Source organism: Ranitomeya variabilis, chromosome 5 (genome assembly GCF_051348905.1).
Source record: "Ranitomeya variabilis isolate aRanVar5 chromosome 5, aRanVar5.hap1, whole genome shotgun sequence".
In the NCBI taxonomy this organism is placed as follows: Eukaryota; Metazoa; Chordata; class Amphibia; order Anura; family Dendrobatidae; genus Ranitomeya; species Ranitomeya variabilis.
The window spans coordinates 183,255,611-183,274,435 of record NC_135236.1 but is presented as its reverse complement, the minus strand read 5'-3'; positions in this window follow the sequence as shown (position 1 = coordinate 183,274,435).

Genomic DNA, 18,825 nt, shown 5'->3' with positions numbered 1-18,825 from the left:
GTAAGCCCACCGGTTCAGACACCACCAGCAGCTAATGTGGAGGGATCGTCGCAAGGCCAAAGCAGGCAGGGAATCAGAAGGTTATTTGTAGGAAGCACTGTATGTAGGCCAACATCACCAACTGTCTCTCAATCCGCCATGTCAACCCCCGCCACCACCGCTAGTTCCACCATCTGCAGGTCTCCTGTCCAGCTCACCCTAGAAGAGACTCTCGTGAGGAAAAGAAAGTACTCATCCTCTCATCCGCGTACACAGGGTTTGAACGCCCACATTGCCAGATTAATCTCGTTAGAGATGATGCCCTACCGGTTGGTCGAAAGCAAAGCTTTCAAAGACCTGATGGCCTACGCAGTACCACGCTATGACCTACCCAGTCGCCACTTCTTTGCGAGAAAAGCCATCCCAGCCCTCCACCAGCATGTCAAAGACCGCATTGTCCTTGCACTGAGGCAGTCTGTCAGTCGAAAGGTGCACCTCACCACAGATGCATGGACCAGTAGGCATGGCCAGGGACGTTACGTGTCCATCACGGCGCACTGGGTTAATGTGGTGGATGCAGGGTCCACAGGGGACAGCCATAGTGGGACAGTTCTGCCTAGCCCACGGTCTAGGAAACAGTTGGCAGTAGGCGTTCGACACCCCTCCTCCTCCTCCTCCTCCTCCTCCAGAAGCGACAGCTCGTCCACAGAGCGCAGTCGCCTGGCAACTAGTGTTGAGCGATACCGTCCGATACTTGAAAGTATCGGTATCGGAAAGTATCGGCCGATACCGGCAAAGTATCGGATCTAATCCGATACCGATACCCGATACCAATACAAGTCAATGGGACTCAAGTATCGGACGGTATCCCTGATGGTTCCCAGGGTCTGAAGGAGAGGAAACTCTCCTTCAGGCCCTGGGAACCATATTAATGTGTAAAATAAAGAATTAAAATAAAAAATATTGCTATACTCACCTCACCGAGGGAACCGGCAGCGTAGTTTGCTTAAAATGCGCGCTTTTCCTTCCTTCCGTGACGTCACGGCTTCTGATTGGTCGCGTGCCGCCCATGTGGCCGCGACGCGACCAATCACAGCAAGCCGTGACGTAATTTTCAGGTCCTTCTAGGCATTCAGTATTTTAAAATTACGTTCCGGCTTTGTGATTGGTTGCGTCGCGGCCACATGGGCGACGCGACCAATCACAAGCCGTGACGTCACGGGAGGCTGGACACGCGCGCATTTTAAAATGCGCGCGTCTCCTGCCTCCCGTGACGTCACGGCTTGTGATTGGTCGCGTCGCCCATGTGACCGCGACGCGACCAATCACAAAGCCGGAACGTAATTTTAAAATACTGAATGCCTAGAAGGACCTGAAAATTACGTCACGGCTTGCTGTGATTGGTCGCGTCGCGGCCACATGGGCGGCACGCGACCAATCAGAAGCCGTGACGTCACGGAAGGAAGGAAAAGCGCGCATTTTAAGCAAACAATGCTGCCGGTTCCCTCGGTGAGGTCCAGGCTGCGTCAGAGAGGTGAGTATAGCAATATTTTTTATTTTAATTCTTTCTTTTACACATTAATGTTGTTTCGATACCGATACCCGATACCACAAAAGTATCGGATCTCGGTATCGGAATTCCGATACCCGCAAGTATCGGCCGATACCCGATACTTGCGGTATCAGAATGCTCAACACTACTGGCAACTCCATCCATAGCTGCCAGTGTTGCACACGAGGTATCTCATTATGGAACAACTAGTGGTAAGCGTCAGCAGGCTGTGTTGGATATGAAGTGTTTTGGGCGACAACAGACACACCGCGGAAGTACTGGCCGAATTCTTGCAGCAAGAAAGTGAGTCATGGCTGGGCAGTGTACATCTTGAGGCAGGCAAGGTAGTCAGTGATAACGGATGGAATTTTATGGCTGCCATAGCCCTTTCACAAATTAAACACATACCTTGCTTGGCTCACACTTTGAACCTGATGGTGCAGTGCTTCCTGAAAAATTATCCGGAGTTACCAGCCCTGCTCTTGAAGGTGCGAAAACTTTGTTCGCACATCCGCCGGTTGCCCGTACACTCCAGCCGTATGCTGAACCATCAGCGATCACTAAATCTTCCACAGCACCACCTAATTATAGATGTTGCAACAAGGTGGAACTCCACACTGCACATGGTTCAGAGGCTGTGTGAACAGAGGCGTGCTGTCATTTATTTGTGGGAGGATACGCATACACGGGCAGGCAGTTGGATGGCAGACATGGAGTTGTCTGGTGTGCAGTGGTCGAAGCTACAAGACCTCTGTCAAGTCCTTCAGTGTTTTGAGGAATGCACACGGCTGGTAAGTGCAGACGACGCCATCATAAGCATGAGCATCCCACTTATGCGTCTGCTGATGCAAAGTTTGACGCACATTAAGGAGCAGGCGTCTGCAGCCGAGGAGGAGGGAAGCCTTGATGACAGCCAGCCATTGTCTGGTCAGGGAACTGTCCAGGATGAGGTGGCAGACAAAGAGGATGAGGAGGAGGATGATGGGCATGAATATGTATGGGAGGAGGAAGCTTCTCAGGGGGCAATAGAAACTGGTGCCGTTGCAAGGTCTGGTACAGGTTTCTTGCGGGACACTTGTGATGTAAATTTGCAAGAAAGTGCTCCTCAACCCAGCAGAAGCAGTGAATTGACACCTGGAACATTGGCCCACATGGCTGAGTATGCCTTGCGTATCCTAAAAAGGGACCCCCGCATTGTCAAAATGATGACCGATGACGATTACTGGGTGGCCTGCCTACTGGATCCACGCTACAAAGGGAAATTGCAAAATATCATGCCACATGAGAACGTAGAGCAAATATTGGCTACCAAACAAGCAACTCTTGTAGACCGTTTGGTTCTGGCATTCCCTGCACACAGCGGCGGTGATGGTTCTCACACGAGCCGTAGGGGGCAACATGGCAGAGGTGTTAGCAGTGCGGAAATCCGAAGTGGCGTTGGTCAGAGGGGTTTTATGACAAGGTTGTGGAGTGATTTTTCAATGACCGCTGACACGACAGGGACAGCTGCATCGATTCAAAGTGACAGGAGACAGCATTTGTCCAGTATGGTTACAAACTACTTTTCCTCCCTTATCGATGTTCTCCCTCACAGGTCATTCCCCTTTGATTACTGGGCATCTAAACTAGACACCTGGCCTGAATTGGCAGAATATGAATTACAGGAGCTCGCTTGCCCTGCTGCCAGTGTGCTATCAGAAAGAGTCTTCAGTGCTGCTGGTTCAATACTGACCGAAAAAAGGACACGTCTGGCTACCCAAAATGTTAATGATCTAACCTTCATTAAAATGAACCAATCATGGATTACAAATTCTTTTGCCCCACCTTCCCCTGCTGACACGTAGCTTTCCTTAAAAAAGGTCTTGCTTTTGGACTCCTCTTACTGACTGCTCCAATTCCTCCATTTGCTGCTGATGAAAGTCCACCATAGGCCATTTTTAACACCTCCCTAAGTGGGCTGACTCCCCCCACGGGCCCGTGGTCACCACTTGGCGCAAGCACCCGTGCGAGTGCCGTTTGCCTGGACAGGTGGGTGTGCCCACTTTTGGCCGACGGCACGGGCACAGGGTCCCTCATAGTACAATTAAGTGTCTCTGGCGGTGGGGGTGCACAACCAACGTCAGACACACCATCGTAATATGAGGGGCCCTGGGCCAGTACAGCCGCCCACGAGAGAGTTTCCCCCCCCCAGCTCAAACAGTGCTCCACCGCTGTTTAGTCGGTGCTGTTAAATCCTTCAATGGCACTGCCAATACAAATTGAGAGATGATAGTAAATATATACAGGGACCATGCCCTCCAGTTTGACCTGTGAATACAGTGCGCGAACTACCACTATCTGGTACTCAGCAGAGGAACCCACCCCTGTACGTTGCTTTGCCACCTGATTATTTACGAACATTTTTTTGGCAGACATTTAGCCTGCTTTACTATTTTGGCCAACGTACTGTGTCAGCCACTTATTCCAGTTGTCCTCCACCGAACAAAGCAGTGCCACCAGTTTACTCCTGTTACCAGTTTAGAACTGCATTGAGCCAACTTTTTTATTTTAGGCCTAGTAAGTCTGTCTGCGCCACTCCTAGCAATCGTCCTCCGCTGACCAAACCAGTGCTGCCTGTGTACCCCTGTTACCCATTTTAAACTGCATTGAGCCTACTTTTTTATTTTAGGCCTAGTAAGTCTGTCTGCGCCACTCCTACTAATCGTCCTCCGCTGACCAAACCAATGCTGCCTGTGTACCCGTTACCCATTTTGAACTGCATTGAGCCTACTTTTTTATTTTAGGCCTAGTAAGTCTGTCTGCGCCACTCCTAGTAATCATCCTCCGCTGACCAAAACAATGCTGCCTGTGTACCTGTTACCCATTTTGAACAGCATTGAGCCTACTTTTTTTATTTTAGGCCTAGTAAGTCTGTCTGCGCCACTCTTAGCAATCGTCCTCCGCCTAACAAAACAATGCTGCCTGTGTACCCCTGTTACCCATTTTTAACTGCATTGCACCTACTTTTTTATTTTAGGCCTACCAAGTCTGTCTGGGCCACTCCAGTCCTGACAATCGTCCTCCGCTTAACAACGCTCTGCCGCCTGTGTACCCCTGTAACCAATTTTAAACTGCATTGAGCCAACTTTTTAAATTTAGGCCTACTCCCTGTGTCTGTCTGCGCCACTCATTACAGCTGTCCTTCACTGCTCAAAGCAGAGCCTCAATTTGCAGCCGATATCACATATTAAAGTGCATTTGGCCTGCTAGTTTGGTTGGGCCTACTAACGGTGTCTGCCGCTCCTTGGTATTCTCCTGTGTTTTTCTCCTGACCTTCCATCTTCAGGCTTTCAGCCTATAGGAATTTTAAAACTGCATTTGGCCTACTGGTTTGGTTGGGCCTACTAACGGTGTCTGCCGCTCCTTGCTGTTCTCCTCCACTGAACAAAGCAGTGCTGCCTGTTTACTCCTGTTACCAATTTTGAACTGCATTTCACCTACTTTATTCTTTGGGCCTATATCTGTGTTTCCTCCTCATCCTGCCCATTGCCCAGCCACTGCTAGATGAGTCTGCTGGTACATTGACCCAGACCACTACATTCCCCTTGCACTCTACATAGCCAGTATCTGACCCTGCAGAAAGTCTGGTTCCCCTTCCCGCATACTATACCACCTTACACGGGGACAAAGAGGAAGGTGCAGATGAAAGTGCTGGTTCCTTCAACAGGTGGGGGGGCATACTCATTGGCGACGTCACTGGCACAGGGCCCCTCATAGTACGCAAAAGTGTCTCTGCCGGTGGGAGGCGCCCCCGCCGTTAATCACAACGCCGTACTTTGAGGGGCCCTGTGCCAGTGGCAATGCGAACGAGTGTGCCCCCCCTGCTTGCTCATAATCACAGCACTTGCAAAGTTGAAATACTTACCTCTCCCTGCTCCACCGCCGTGACGTAGTCCGCGTTTCCTGGGCTCACGAAAAACTTGAGCCAGCCCTACTCCCCCCACAACTGTTGCCAAATGACCCCCAAATTTAATTTTCAATGGCTAACTATTATTATAAGGTAAATTAAGATTGACAAGCTTAAGTAACAAGAATTGATGTTTTTGGCATTAAAATGGGCTCTGTTGGTGTTTTCCTGTCCTCCACTCACTGCCTGTTGTGAATTTGCTTTTTGCTCCCTCTAGTGGTTACTAGTTTTTTGACTCTGGTTTTTCTGTCATTCCTTTTATCCGCACCTGGGTCGTTAGTTAGGGGTGTTGCTATATAAGCTCCCTAGACCTTCAGTTCAATGCCTGGCAACGTAGTTATCAGAGCTAGTCTGCTTGCTCTTGTCTACTGATCCTGGTTCCAGTTATATCAGCTAAGTCTGCCTTTTGCTTTTTGCTATTTGTTTTGGTTTTGTATTTTTGTCCAGCTTGTTCCAAATCTATATCCTGACCTTTGCTGGAAGCTCTAGGGGGCTGGTGTTCTCCCCCCGGACCGTTAGACGGTTCGGGGGTTCTTGAATTTCCAGTGTGGATTTTGATAGGGTTTTTGTTGACCATATAAGTTACCTTTCTTTATTCTGCTATCAGTAAGCGGGCCTCTCTGTGCTAAACCTGGTTCATTTCTGTGTTTGTCATTTCCTCTTACCTCACCGTTATTATTTGTGGGGGGCTTCTATCCAGCTTTGGGGTCCCCTTCTCTGGAGGCAAGAAAGGTCTTTTGTTTTCCTCTACTAGGGGTAGCTAGATTCTCCGGCTGGAGCGTGTCATCTAGAATCAACGTAGGAATGATCCCCGGCTACTTCTAGTGTTGGCGTTAGGAGTAGATATATGGTCAACCCAGTTACCACTGCCCTATGAGCTGGATTTTTGTATTCTGCAGACTTCCACGTACCTCTGAGACCCTCGCCATTGGGGTCATAACAGTTTGCCAGGCCAGTATTAAATGTTTAATGCGTTGCAGAAGAGGGATTATAAGAAAGAAGATTCTGAGTTTTTTTTTTTTTTCTTTCTTCTTCCCCTTTACCTCAGAGTGGCTATGCTTGCTGCAGACATGAATGTCCAGACCTTGATTACAAGTGTGGACCAGCTGGCTACTCGTGTGCAGGGCATACAAGACTATGTTATCAGAAATCCTAGGTCAGAACCTAAAATACCGATTCCTGAACTGTTTTCCGGAGACAGGTTTAAGTTTAGGAATTTTGTGAATAATTGTAAATTGTTTTTGTCCCTGAGACCCTGTTCATCTGGAGACTCTGCTCAGCAAGTAAAAATAGTTACTTCGTTCTTACGGGGCGACCCTCAGGATTGGGCTTTTTCGCTGGCGCCAGGAGATCCGGCATTGGCTGATATTGATGCGTTTTTTCTGGCGCTCGGTTTACTTTATGAGGAACCCAATCTTGAGATTCAGGCAGAAAAGGCCTTGCTGGCTATGTCTCAGGGGCAGGACGAGGCTGAAGTGTATTGCCAAAAATTTCGGAAATGGTCCGTGCTGACACATTGGAACGAGTGTGCACTGGCCGCTAATTTTAGAAATGGCCTATCTGAAGCCATTAAGAATGTTATGGTGGGTTTTCCCATTCCCACAGGTCTCAATGATACTATGGCACTGGCTATTCAAATTGACCGGCGGTTGCGGGAGCGCAAAACCGCAAATTCCCTCATGGTGTTGTCTGAACAGACACCTAATTCGGTGCAATGTGATAGAAAAACCGCAAATTCCCTCATGGTGTTGTCTGAACAGACACCTGATTTAATGCAATGTGATAGAATCCTGACTAGACATGAGCGGAAAATTCATAGACGCCGGAATGGCTTGTGCTACTACTGTGGTGATTCTACACATGTTATCTCAGCATGCTCTAAACGTATAGCTAAGGTTGTTAGTCCTGTCACCGTTGGTAATTTGCAACCTAAATTTATTCTGTCTGTAACTTTGATTTGCTCACTGTCGTCTTATCCTGTCATGGCGTTTGTAGATTCAGGTGCTGCCCTGAGTCTTATGGATCTCTCATTTGCTAAGCGCTGTGGTTTTACTCTTGAACCATTAGAAAATCCTATTCCTCTTAGGGGTATTGATGCTACGCCATTGGCAGCAAATAAACCGCAGTATTGGACACAGGTTATCATGTGCATGACTCCTGAACACCGCGAGGTGATACGTTTCCTGGTTTTACATAAAATGCATGATTTGGTTGTTTTAGGGCTGCCATGGTTACAGACCCATAATCCAGTCCTGGACTGGAAGGCTATGTCAGTCTCAAGTTGGGGCTGTCGTGGTATTCATGGGGATTCCCTGCCTGTGTCTATTGCTTCTTCTACGCCTTCGGAAGTTCCGGAGTATTTGTCTGATTATCAGGATGTCTTCAGTGAGTCTGAGTCCAGTGCACTGCCTCCTCATAGGGACTGTGACTGTGCTATAGATTTGATCCCAGGCAGTAAGTTTCCTAAGGGAAGACTGTTTAATCTGTCGGTACCTGAACATACCGCTATGCGTTCATATATCAGGGAGTCTCTGGAGAAAGGACATATTCGTCCGTCTTCTTCCCCCCTTGGTGCGGGATTCTTTTTTGTGGCAAAAAAGGACGGATCTTTGAGACCTTGTATTGATTATCGGCTTTTAAATAAGATCACTGTCAAATTTCAGTATCCTTTACCGCTGTTGTCTGACTTGTTTGCCCGGATTAAAGGTGCCAAGTGGTTCACCAAGATAGACCTTCGTGGTGCGTACAACCTTGTGCGCATTAAGCAAGGTGATGAATGGAAAACCGCATTCAATACGCCCGAAGGTCATTTTGAGTACTTGGTGATGCCTTTTGGGCTCTCCAATGCGCCTTCAGTTTTTCAGTCCTTTATGCATGACATTTTCCGGAAGTATCTGGATAAATTTTTGATTGTTTATCTGGATGATATTTTGGTTTTTTCTGATGATTGGGATTCGCATGTGGAGCAGGTCAGGTTGGTCTTTAAAATTTTGCGTGAAAATTCTTTGTTTGTCAAGGGCTCAAAGTGTCTCTTTGGTGTACAGAAGGTTCCCTTTTTGGGGTTCATTTTTTCCCCTTCTGCTGTGGAGATGGACCCAGTCAAGGTCCGAGCTATTCTTGATTGGACTCAGCCCTCGTCGGTTAAGAGTCTTCAGAAGTTCTTGGGTTTCGCTAACTTCTACCGTCGTTTTATCGCTAATTTTTCTAGCATTGTGAAACTGTTGACGGATATGACCAAGAAGGGCTCCGATGTAGCTAACTGGGCTCCTGCTGCCGTGGAGGCTTTCCAGGAGTTGAAGCGCCGGTTTACTTCGGCGCCTGTTTTGTGCCAGCCCGATGTCTCACTTCCCTTTCAGGTTGAGGTGGATGCTTCAGAGATTGGAGCAGGGGCCGTTTTGTCGCAGAGAGGCCCTGGTTGCTCTGTTATGAAACCTTGTGCCTTTTTCTCCAGGAAGTTTTCGCCTGCCGAGCGAAATTATGATGTGGGCAATCGGGAGTTGTTGGCCATGAAATGGGCATTTGAGGAGTGGCGTCATTGGCTCGAGGGTGCTAAGCATCGTGTGGTGGTCTTGACTGATCACAAAAATCTGATGTATCTCGAGTCTGCTAAACGCCTTAATCCGAGACAGGCCCGCTGGTCATTGTTTTTCTCCCGCTTTGATTTTGTTGTCTCGTATTTACCAGGTTCAAAGAATGTGAAGGCCGATGCTCTTTCTAGGAGCTTTGTGCCTGATGCTCCTGGAGTCGCTGATCCTGTTGGTATTCTTAAAGATGGAGTTATCTTGTCAGCTATTTCTCCGCATCTGCGACGTGTGTTGCAGAGATTTCAGGCTGATAGGCCTGAGTCTTGTCCACCTGACAGACTGTTTGTCCCGGATAAATGGACCAGCAGAGTCATTTCCGAGGTTCATTCCTCGGTGTTGGCAGGTCACCCGGGAATTTTTGGCACCAGAGATCTGGTGGCCAGGTCCTTTTGGTGGCCTTCCTTGTCAAGGGATGTGCGGTCATTTGTGCAGTCCTGTGGGACTTGTGCTCGAGCTAAGCCTTGCTGTTCTCGTGCCAGCGGTTTGCTCTTGCCCTTGCCTGTCCCGAAGAGACCTTGGACACATATCTCCATGGATTTCATTTCTGATCTTCCGCTATCTCAGGGCATGTCCGTTATCTGGGTGATATGTGATCGCTTCTCCAAGATGGTCCATTTGGTTCCTTTGCCTAAGCTGCCTTCCTCTTCCGATCTGGTTCCTGTGTTTTTCCAGAACGTGGTTCGTTTGCACGGCATCCCTGAGAATATTGTGTCAGACAGAGGATCCCAGTTCGTTTCTAGGTTCTGGCGATCCTTTTGTAGTAGGATGGGCATTGATTTGTCGTTTTCGTCTGCTTTCCATCCTCAGACTAATGGACAGACGGAGCGAACCAATCAGACTTTGGAGGCTTATTTGAGGTGTTTTGTCTCTGCTGATCAGGACGATTGGGTGACATTCTTGCCGTTGGCTGAGTTTGCCCTTAATAATCGGGCTAGTTCCGCCACCTTGGTTTCGCCTTTTTTCTGCAACTCTGGTTTCCATCCTCGCTTTTCTTCGGGTCATGTGGAGCCTTCTGACTGTCCTGGGGTGGATTCTGTGGTAGATAGGTTGCAGCGGATCTGGAATCATGTGGTGGACAACTTGAAGTTGTCACAGGAGAGGGCTCAGCGCTTTGCCAACCGCCGCCGCGGTGTGGGTCCCCGACTACGCGTTGGGGATTTGGTATGGCTTTCTTCCCGCTTTGTTCCTATGAAGGTCTCCTCTCCCAAATTTAAACCTCGTTTTATTGGGCCTTACAAGATATTGGAAATCCTTAATCCTGTATCTTTTCGTCTGGATCTTCCTGTGTCGTTTGCTATTCACAATGTATTTCATAGGTCCTTGTTGCGGCGGTACATTGTGCCTGTAGTTCCTTCTGCTGAGCCTCCTGCTCCGGTGTTGGTTGAGGGCGAGTTGGAGTACGTGGTGGAGAAGATCTTGGATTCTCGCCTCTCCAGGCGGAGGCTTCAGTACCTGGTCAAGTGGAAGGGCTATGGTCAGGAGGATAATTCCTGGGTGGTCGCCTCTGATGTTCATGCGGCCGATTTAGTTCGTGCCTTTCATGCCGCTCATCCTGATCGCCCTGGTGGTCGTGGTGAGGGTTCGGTGACCCCTCACTAAGGGGGGGGTACTGTTGTGAATTTGCTTTTTGCTCCCTCTAGTGGTTACTAGTTTTTTGACTCTGGTTTTTCTGTCATTCCTTTTATCCGCACCTGGGTCGTTAGTTAGGGGTGTTGCTATATAAGCTCCCTAGACCTTCAGTTCAATGCCTGGCAACGTAGTTATCAGAGCTAGTCTGCTTGCTCTTGTCTACTGATCCTGGTTCCAGTTATATCAGCTAAGTCTGCCTTTTGCTTTTTGCTATTTGTTTTGGTTTTGTATTTTTGTCCAGCTTGTTCCAAATCTATATCCTGACCTTTGCTGGAAGCTCTAGGGGGCTGGTGTTCTCCCCCCGGACCGTTAGACGGTTCGGGGGTTCTTGAATTTCCAGTGTGGATTTTGATAGGGTTTTTGTTGACCATATAAGTTACCTTTCTTTATTCTGCTATCAGTAAGCGGGCCTCTCTGTGCTAAACCTGGTTCATTTCTGTGTTTGTCATTTCCTCTTACCTCACCGTTATTATTTGTGGGGGGCTTCTATCCAGCTTTGGGGTCCCCTTCTCTGGAGGCAAGAAAGGTCTTTTGTTTTCCTCTACTAGGGGTAGCTAGATTCTCCGGCTGGAGCGTGTCATCTAGAATCAACGTAGGAATGATCCCCGGCTACTTCTAGTGTTGGCGTTAGGAGTAGATATATGGTCAACCCAGTTACCACTGCCCTATGAGCTGGATTTTTGTATTCTGCAGACTTCCACGTACCTCTGAGACCCTCGCCATTGGGGTCATAACACTGCCGACTTTGATTCTCCATTGACTTGCATTGGGTTTTGTATTTCGGTCGGATCCCCGACTTTTCGCAATAATTGGCCGATTTCACCCGACCCGACTTTTGACAAAGTCGGTTTTCACAAAACCCGAAACGATCCTGAAAAAGTAAAAGTCGCTCAACCCTAATTATGACCCCATTGAGCCATGATTTGCCTGTTTTAAATGTTTTTAAATGTGTTTTATATTTGTATGTGCACTTGTCGTTGCTTCAATAAAGCTGTTTTTCTTTCACATATATATTAGGTGTGTGCACCTCTATTAGCGTCTCCTTTTTTCTTTTTCTTCTCCTGCATGCATTTGTAGGACGCTATGGTAGCACCCCCATTTATTACCCTTAGTGGTTCCCACTCACTTTTTCTTATTTAATAATGAAAAATGACACAGGGAAAAAGTATTGAACACACTTACTGAAATGTGTTTAATACTTTGTACAAAAGCCACTGTGGGTAATGACAGCTTCAAGGAGCCTGCTGTATGTAGAAACTAGTTGCATGCATTGCCTAGGTGTGATTTTGGCCCATTCTTCCACACACACACTCTTCAAATCCTGAAGGTTCTGTGTGCTCCTTCAATGAACTCTGAGCTTGAGTTCCTTCAATAACTTTTCTATTGGATTCAGGTCAGGTGATTGGCTGGGCCATTCTAGCAGCTTTATTTTCTTTCTCTGAAACCAGTTGGCTGTGTGTTTGCGATCATTGTCTTGCTGAAATATCAACCCTTGCTTTTTTTTCAAGAATGTCTTGGGGCATTTGTTCATTCATCCTTCCTTCAATTACATGAAGTTTGGTGTTTTAAGATGTTGTGTATTTGGAGCACCCGGTAGGATCATGGGGTACTCGGGCCAGGTCTGGCGGTACTTAAAGGGGTGGTCAGAGTAGCAGTGACCCGGCCCATGGCCCTGGGCATCAAGTAAAAGGGGATGAGTGGAAGTGGAGAATAAGTCTATAAAGGATAATTCGTGACACCACCTGTGGCATTCGGCCAGGGATGGCCGACGCTGCTTAAAGGGGTCCACTGGGGATGATGGAGTTGCAGCAGAGTTGGTATAGCTCCCCAAAGGTAGAGCTTAATCTCCAGGGCTACAGTATAGTTAGTAAAAGGGATGATTGACGGTGGAGTGCAGGACTGAGGGTGCAGGAAATAATTGAAGGACACAGGGATAGCAGTTTCCTTTACCTTTTACTGATGATGAAATGCAGGTACAGTGCAGGGTACAGGTAGCAGTTGGTGATGGGGTCTGGGCAGCCTGGAAACAGCTTGGGATCCACCTAACCAGGTGGGTTCAGAGGCCTTCCTTCTGCACTTCGTACTCTGACCCTTGCTGCCTGAAGCTCTGCATAAGTCCTCTCAGTGTCTGTACTTCCAACCTGTATGGCTGACAGCCTGAGCCTGTCTTGGGCACTGCCTTTTCACTGGCAGCCCCAGGCTCCTCACCTGCTGTGTTGCCGCCGGATGTCAGTTGGGGCCAGGAGAATTGGAATCTCCTGCACTCTGGATTCGGTGGCTGGGTATGCAATCCTCTCACCACCACGGACTCCAGTGTCCAATCTCTAAGCACTTTATCTTGGGGTGAGCCCAATTGCAGCTCTAGACACCCGGCTCCTCTCTTGCTTCCTTTCCCTTCAGTGTTTCACTCTAAACCCACTAACCCCGCCTCCAGACCAGAACGTATATGGAAGCTACCCTGAATCTGGGTTTAGAGCTCTTCATTCTGGTCTGGAGTTAGGAAGGTGTGGTATGTTTGTATTACCTGATTAGGGAATCCCTCCTTGCATCCAGGCATAACATCACCTGCTCCCCCCATGAGGAAGGCAATGCCATTGTGGCAATCGGACTCCTGGGGTGCCACATATTATGGCATCCAAAGAGTTCAATTTTGGTCTCATCTGACCAGACTATATTCTCCCAGTATTTCACAGGCTTGTATAATCATTGTTGAGCAAACTTTAAACACGTTTGAACATGCTTTTTGCTCAGCAATGGAGTTTTCTGTGGTGAGCATGCATACAGGCCATGGAGATTGAGTACATAACTTATTGTTTTCTTTGAAATAATTGTACTTGCTGATTCTTTCTGTGGATCTCCGCAGGTGGTCATTGACTCTTGGACAACTCTTGTGATAATTCTTTTCACTACTCTATCTGAAATTCCGTTCTTTCCACCCAAGATGGTGCACCAACACATTATGGGTGTCAGGTCCGAGCATTCCTACATGAACAGTTTCCTGGAAAGTGGATTGGTCATCGTGGGCCAGATGAATGGCCACCAAGGTCTCCCAAACTGACCCCCTTAGACTTTTATCTTTGGGGTCATATGAAGGCAATTGTCTATGCTGTGAAGATATGAGATGTACTGCATCTTAAACAACGGATACTGGAAGCCTGTGCTAGCATTTCTTCTGCGGTGTTACTATCAGTGTGTCAAGAGTGGGAGAAGAGGGTTGCATTGATAATCCAACACATTGAGCAACACTTTGAACACATTTTATAAGTGGTCATAAACTTGTAAATAATTCATGAAAGAATAAAGTTACCGTACATTAAAACCAAGCACACCATTGTTTTTCTTGTGAAATTCTCAATAAGTTTGATGTGTCTTCTTATTGAAAAAAATGAAGTTGGATTCAAAATAGCTGACTTCAAAATGGCCGCCATGGTCACCACCCATCTTGAAAAGTTTTCCCCCTCCCATATACTAATGTGCCATAAACAGGAAGTTGATATCACCAACCATTCCCATTTTATTTAGGTGTATCCATATTAATGACCCACCCTGTAGTATGTAAACCCACAAACCACATAAAATATTACAGGTCAAGATTGAGTAGCAGGTATGTAAATATTTGGTTTCACAGTCCGTTCAGCTATAGAAAAAAAAATCAAAAGGAATAAATATCAGTCTGCGTGAAAGGTACAATAGATAGATGTATGTCTGAGCTTAGTAATGCTGAGGTCAGAGTTTATTGATATGCAGTACAAATGTTGCACACAATCATCTTTCAAAATTATTACAAGACATTTTCTAAAAATCATTTCCATCACTTAATTTATAGGTAGAATCAGTTGGTAATAATGCAAACACTTCATACAGTAGCAGCCATATTCTTGCACATCTATATAGTTGGATCTGACAAATATAAAAAAAGGTATTATCATTGTCACCCTCTACCACAACACATCAGACTCTCGCCTACCATCAAAACCTTCAAAAAGAGCCTGAAGACCTACCTCTTCCGACAAGCCTACAACCTGCAGTAACCACTGATCAACCAAACCACTGCATGACCAGCTCTATCCTCACCTACTGTATCCTCACCCATCCCTTATAGATTGTGAGCCTTCGCGGGCAGGGTCCTCTCTCCTCCTGTACCAGTTATGATGACTTGTATTGTTTAAGATTATTGTACTTGTTTTTATTATGTATACCCCTTCTCACATGTAAAGCACCATGGAATAAATGGCGCTATAACAATAAATAATAATAATAATAATAATAATTTTTCGTAACGATAAACCTTCAACCTGAATAATAAAATATACAAGAAACAGTGAAAACAATATTCGATTACATTCTGGATATATCTTAGGCTTCAAAAGTATGATTGTCTAATATGAAATATAAATTTTACACTTCAGTTACACTTGCATTACGGAACATTAAAACTATATATTATGATGGGACATATAAGTGTCTTACATAGATTTGGGAACATCTGTAGTAAATTCTATTTTTGTATAAGATATAAATGTATCAAATACTGAAGTTGTGCATTTTATTTTGCTTATATATATGTATTCAGCCCATTTTCGAACTATTTACCTAAGGATTGCAGTTTACGGTATCCAGGCACACAGATTGTATTTTTTTCTAAGGTGTAAACCTAACTGATCAATTAATAGAAAGGAACCAGCTCACCTTCACTAAGACCACTGCAATCCTCAGTATTGAAGGAAGCCACTCCTGTTACACTTTGTACTGCAGAGATCCAATAGAAAACTCCCCAAGCTGTGTATAAAAGTAAAAAAATAGAATTTTATTCCAATATGATTAAAAACATGATATCCTCAGGTACATCCAAATGCAATATGCAAATTTCCTACTTATTTCACGCTGTGAACCAGTCCTTAATCCTGAAAGTTTCATGCATGCATAAATGGTTCTCTAAACTCCTGGAAAACCTCTGGATCACCTGTGCTCAAAATATTCCAATGTTTCCGTAATACCTTATGTAGTCTATATGCGAGTGGATGAAATGTATGGACGAAAGGTATTTGGCTAGGTGTAGATATTCGAGTTTTGGTAATGACTAGGGTTGAGCGACTTTCATTTTTTAAAGATCGAGTCGGGTTTTGTGAAACCCGACTTTGTCCAGAGTCGAGTCGAGGGCAGTCGGCCGATTATTGCTAAAAGTCGGGGATCGACCGAAACGCGAAACCCAATGCAAGTCAATAGGGAAGCATAGTCGGCAGTGAGTGGAGGCCAGGAAAACACCTACAGTGCCCATTTTAATGCCAAAAACATCCATTCTTGTTTCTGAAGCTTGTCAATCTTAATTAACTTTATAATAATAGTTGTTCATTGGAACTTGGGGGTCATTTGGAAAAAGTTGTGGGGGGTAGGGCTGGTTCAAGGTTTTAGTGGGCCCAGGAATCGTGGACTACGTCACGGCGGTGGAGCAGGGAGAGGTAAGTATTTCAACGTTGCAAGTGCTGTGATCCTGAGCAAGCGGGGGGGCCCACTCATTCGCATTGGCACTGGCACAGGGCCCCTCAAAGTACAGCGGTGTGTTTGCACGGCGGGGGCGCCTCCCACCAGCAGCAACACTTTTGCGTACTCTGAGGGGCTCTGTGCCAGTGACGTCACCAACGAGTATGCCCCCCCACCTGATGAAGGAACCTGCACTTTCATCTGCACCTTCCTCTTTGTCCCTGTGTAAGGTGGTATAACATGCGGGAAGGGGAACCTTACTTTCAGCAGGGTCAGATTCTGGCTGTGTAGAGTGCAAGGGGAATGTAGTGGTCTAGGTCAATGTACCAGCAGACTCATCTAGCAGTGGCTGGGCAATGGGCAGGATGAGGAGGAAACAGATATAGGGCCAAAGAATAAAGTAGGCTAAATGCAGTTCAAAATTGGTAACAGGACTAAACAGGCGGCATTGCTTTGTTCAGTGGAGTAGCAAACCCAGGAGCAGCAGACACTGTTTTAAGGGCCCAAACACACTAATAGGCCAAATGCAGTTTAATATCTGATACTTTAGGCCAAAAGCCTAAAGACTGAAGCTCAGCTTTATTCAGTTGAGGGCAAACACCAGGGAGCGGCAGACACCGTTAGTAGGCCGTAACCAAAGTTGAAGGCCAAATGCAGTTTAATATCTGATACTATAGGCCGAAAGCCAGAAGGTGGAAGCTCAGCTTTATTCAGTTGAGGGCAAACACCAGGGAGGGGCAGACACCGTTAGTAGGCCGTAACCACCAAGTTTTTTTTAAAAAACAGCACTTAATGAGAGCCAGAAGGTTGAAGCTCAGCTTTATAAAGTTGAGGACAAACACCAGGGAGGGGCAGACACCGTTAGTAGGCTGTAACCAAAGTTGAAGGCCAAATGCATTTTAATATCTGATACTATAGGCCGAAAGCCAGAAGGTGGAAGCTCAGCTTTATTCAGTTGAGGGCAAACACCAGGGAGGGGCAGACACCGTTAGTAGGCTGTAACCACCAAGTTTTTTTAAAAAACAGCACTTAATGAGAGCCAGAAGGTTGAAGCTCAGCTTTATTCAGTTGAGGGCAAGCACCAGGGAGCGGCAGACACCGTTAGTAGGCCGTAACCAAAGTTGAAGGCCAAATGCAGTTTAATATCTGATACTATAGGCCGAAAGCCAGAAGGTGGAAGCTCAGCTTTATTCAGTTGAGGGCAAACACCAGGGAGCGGCAGACACCGTTAGTAGGCCGTAACCAAAGTTGAAGGCCAAATGCAGTTTAATATCTGATACTATAGGCCGAAAGCCAGAAGGTGGAAGCTCAGCTTTATTCAGTTGAGGGCAAACACCAGGAGGGGCAGACACCGTTAGTAGGCCGTAACCACCAAGTTTTTAAAAAACAGCACTTAATGAGAGCCAGAAGGTTGAAGCTCAGCATTATTCAGTTGAGGACAAACACCAGGGAGGGGCAGACACCGTTAGTAGGCCGTAACCAAAGTTGAAGGCCAAATGCATTTTAATATCTGATACTATAGGCCTAAAGCCAGAAGGTGGAAGATCAGCTTTATTCAGTTGAGGGCAAACACCAGGGAGGGGCAGACACCGTTAGAAGGCCGTAACCACCAAGTTTTTAAAAAAACAGCACTTAATGAGAGCCAGAAGGTTGAAGCTCAGCTTTATTCAGTTGAGGACAAACACCAGGGAGGGGCAGCCACTGTTAGTAGGCCGTAACCAAAGTTGAAGGCCAAATGCAGTTAAATTTCTGATACTATAGGCCGAAAGCCAGAAGGTTGAAGCTCCGATTTAGACAGTGGAGGACAATTTGAATTAGGGACTGCAGACAGACTTAGTAGGCTGTCCCCTGTGGACCATGCATCCACCACATTAACCCATTGCGCCGTAATGGACACGTAATCTTCCCTGGCCATGCCTACAGGTCCATGCGTCTGTTGTCAGGTGCACCTTTGTACTCACAGATTGCCAGAGTGCGTGGACAATGCGGTCTTTTACATGCTGGTGGAGGGTTGGGATGGCTTTTCTCGCAAAAGAAGTGTCGACTGGTTAGCTTGTAGCGTGGTACAGCGTAGTCCATCATAGCCTTATTAATAGTAAATAAAATATATAACTAGGCTCTATGAACTTTTAAATAGGTTCCAGGGGTACATGGGCAGCATTGGTGTGGTCAGTGGAGGAGTATTGCAAGTAGGGACCGCAGACAGGCTATCAAAGGCCTAAAATAACAAACAATAGGCTCATGGCAGTTTTAAATCGGTTACATGGATACACAGGCAGGCACTCCAGTCAGCATTGTGGTCAGTGGAGGAGTATTGCAAGTAGGGGCCGCAGACAGGCTATCAAAGGCCTAAAATAACAAACAATAGGCTCATGGCAGTTTTAAATCGGTTACATGGATACACAGGCAGGCACTCCAGGCAGCATTGTGGTCAGTGGAGGAGTATTGCAAGTAGGGGCTGCAGACAGGCTATCAAAGGCCTAAAATAACAAACAATAGGCTCATGGCAGTTTTAAATCGGTTACATGGATACACAGGCAGGCACTCCAGGCAGCATTGTGGTCAGTGGAGGAGTATTGCAAGTAGGGGCCGCAGACAGGCTATCAAAGGCCTAAAATAACAAACAATAGGCTCATGGCAGTTTTAAATCGGTT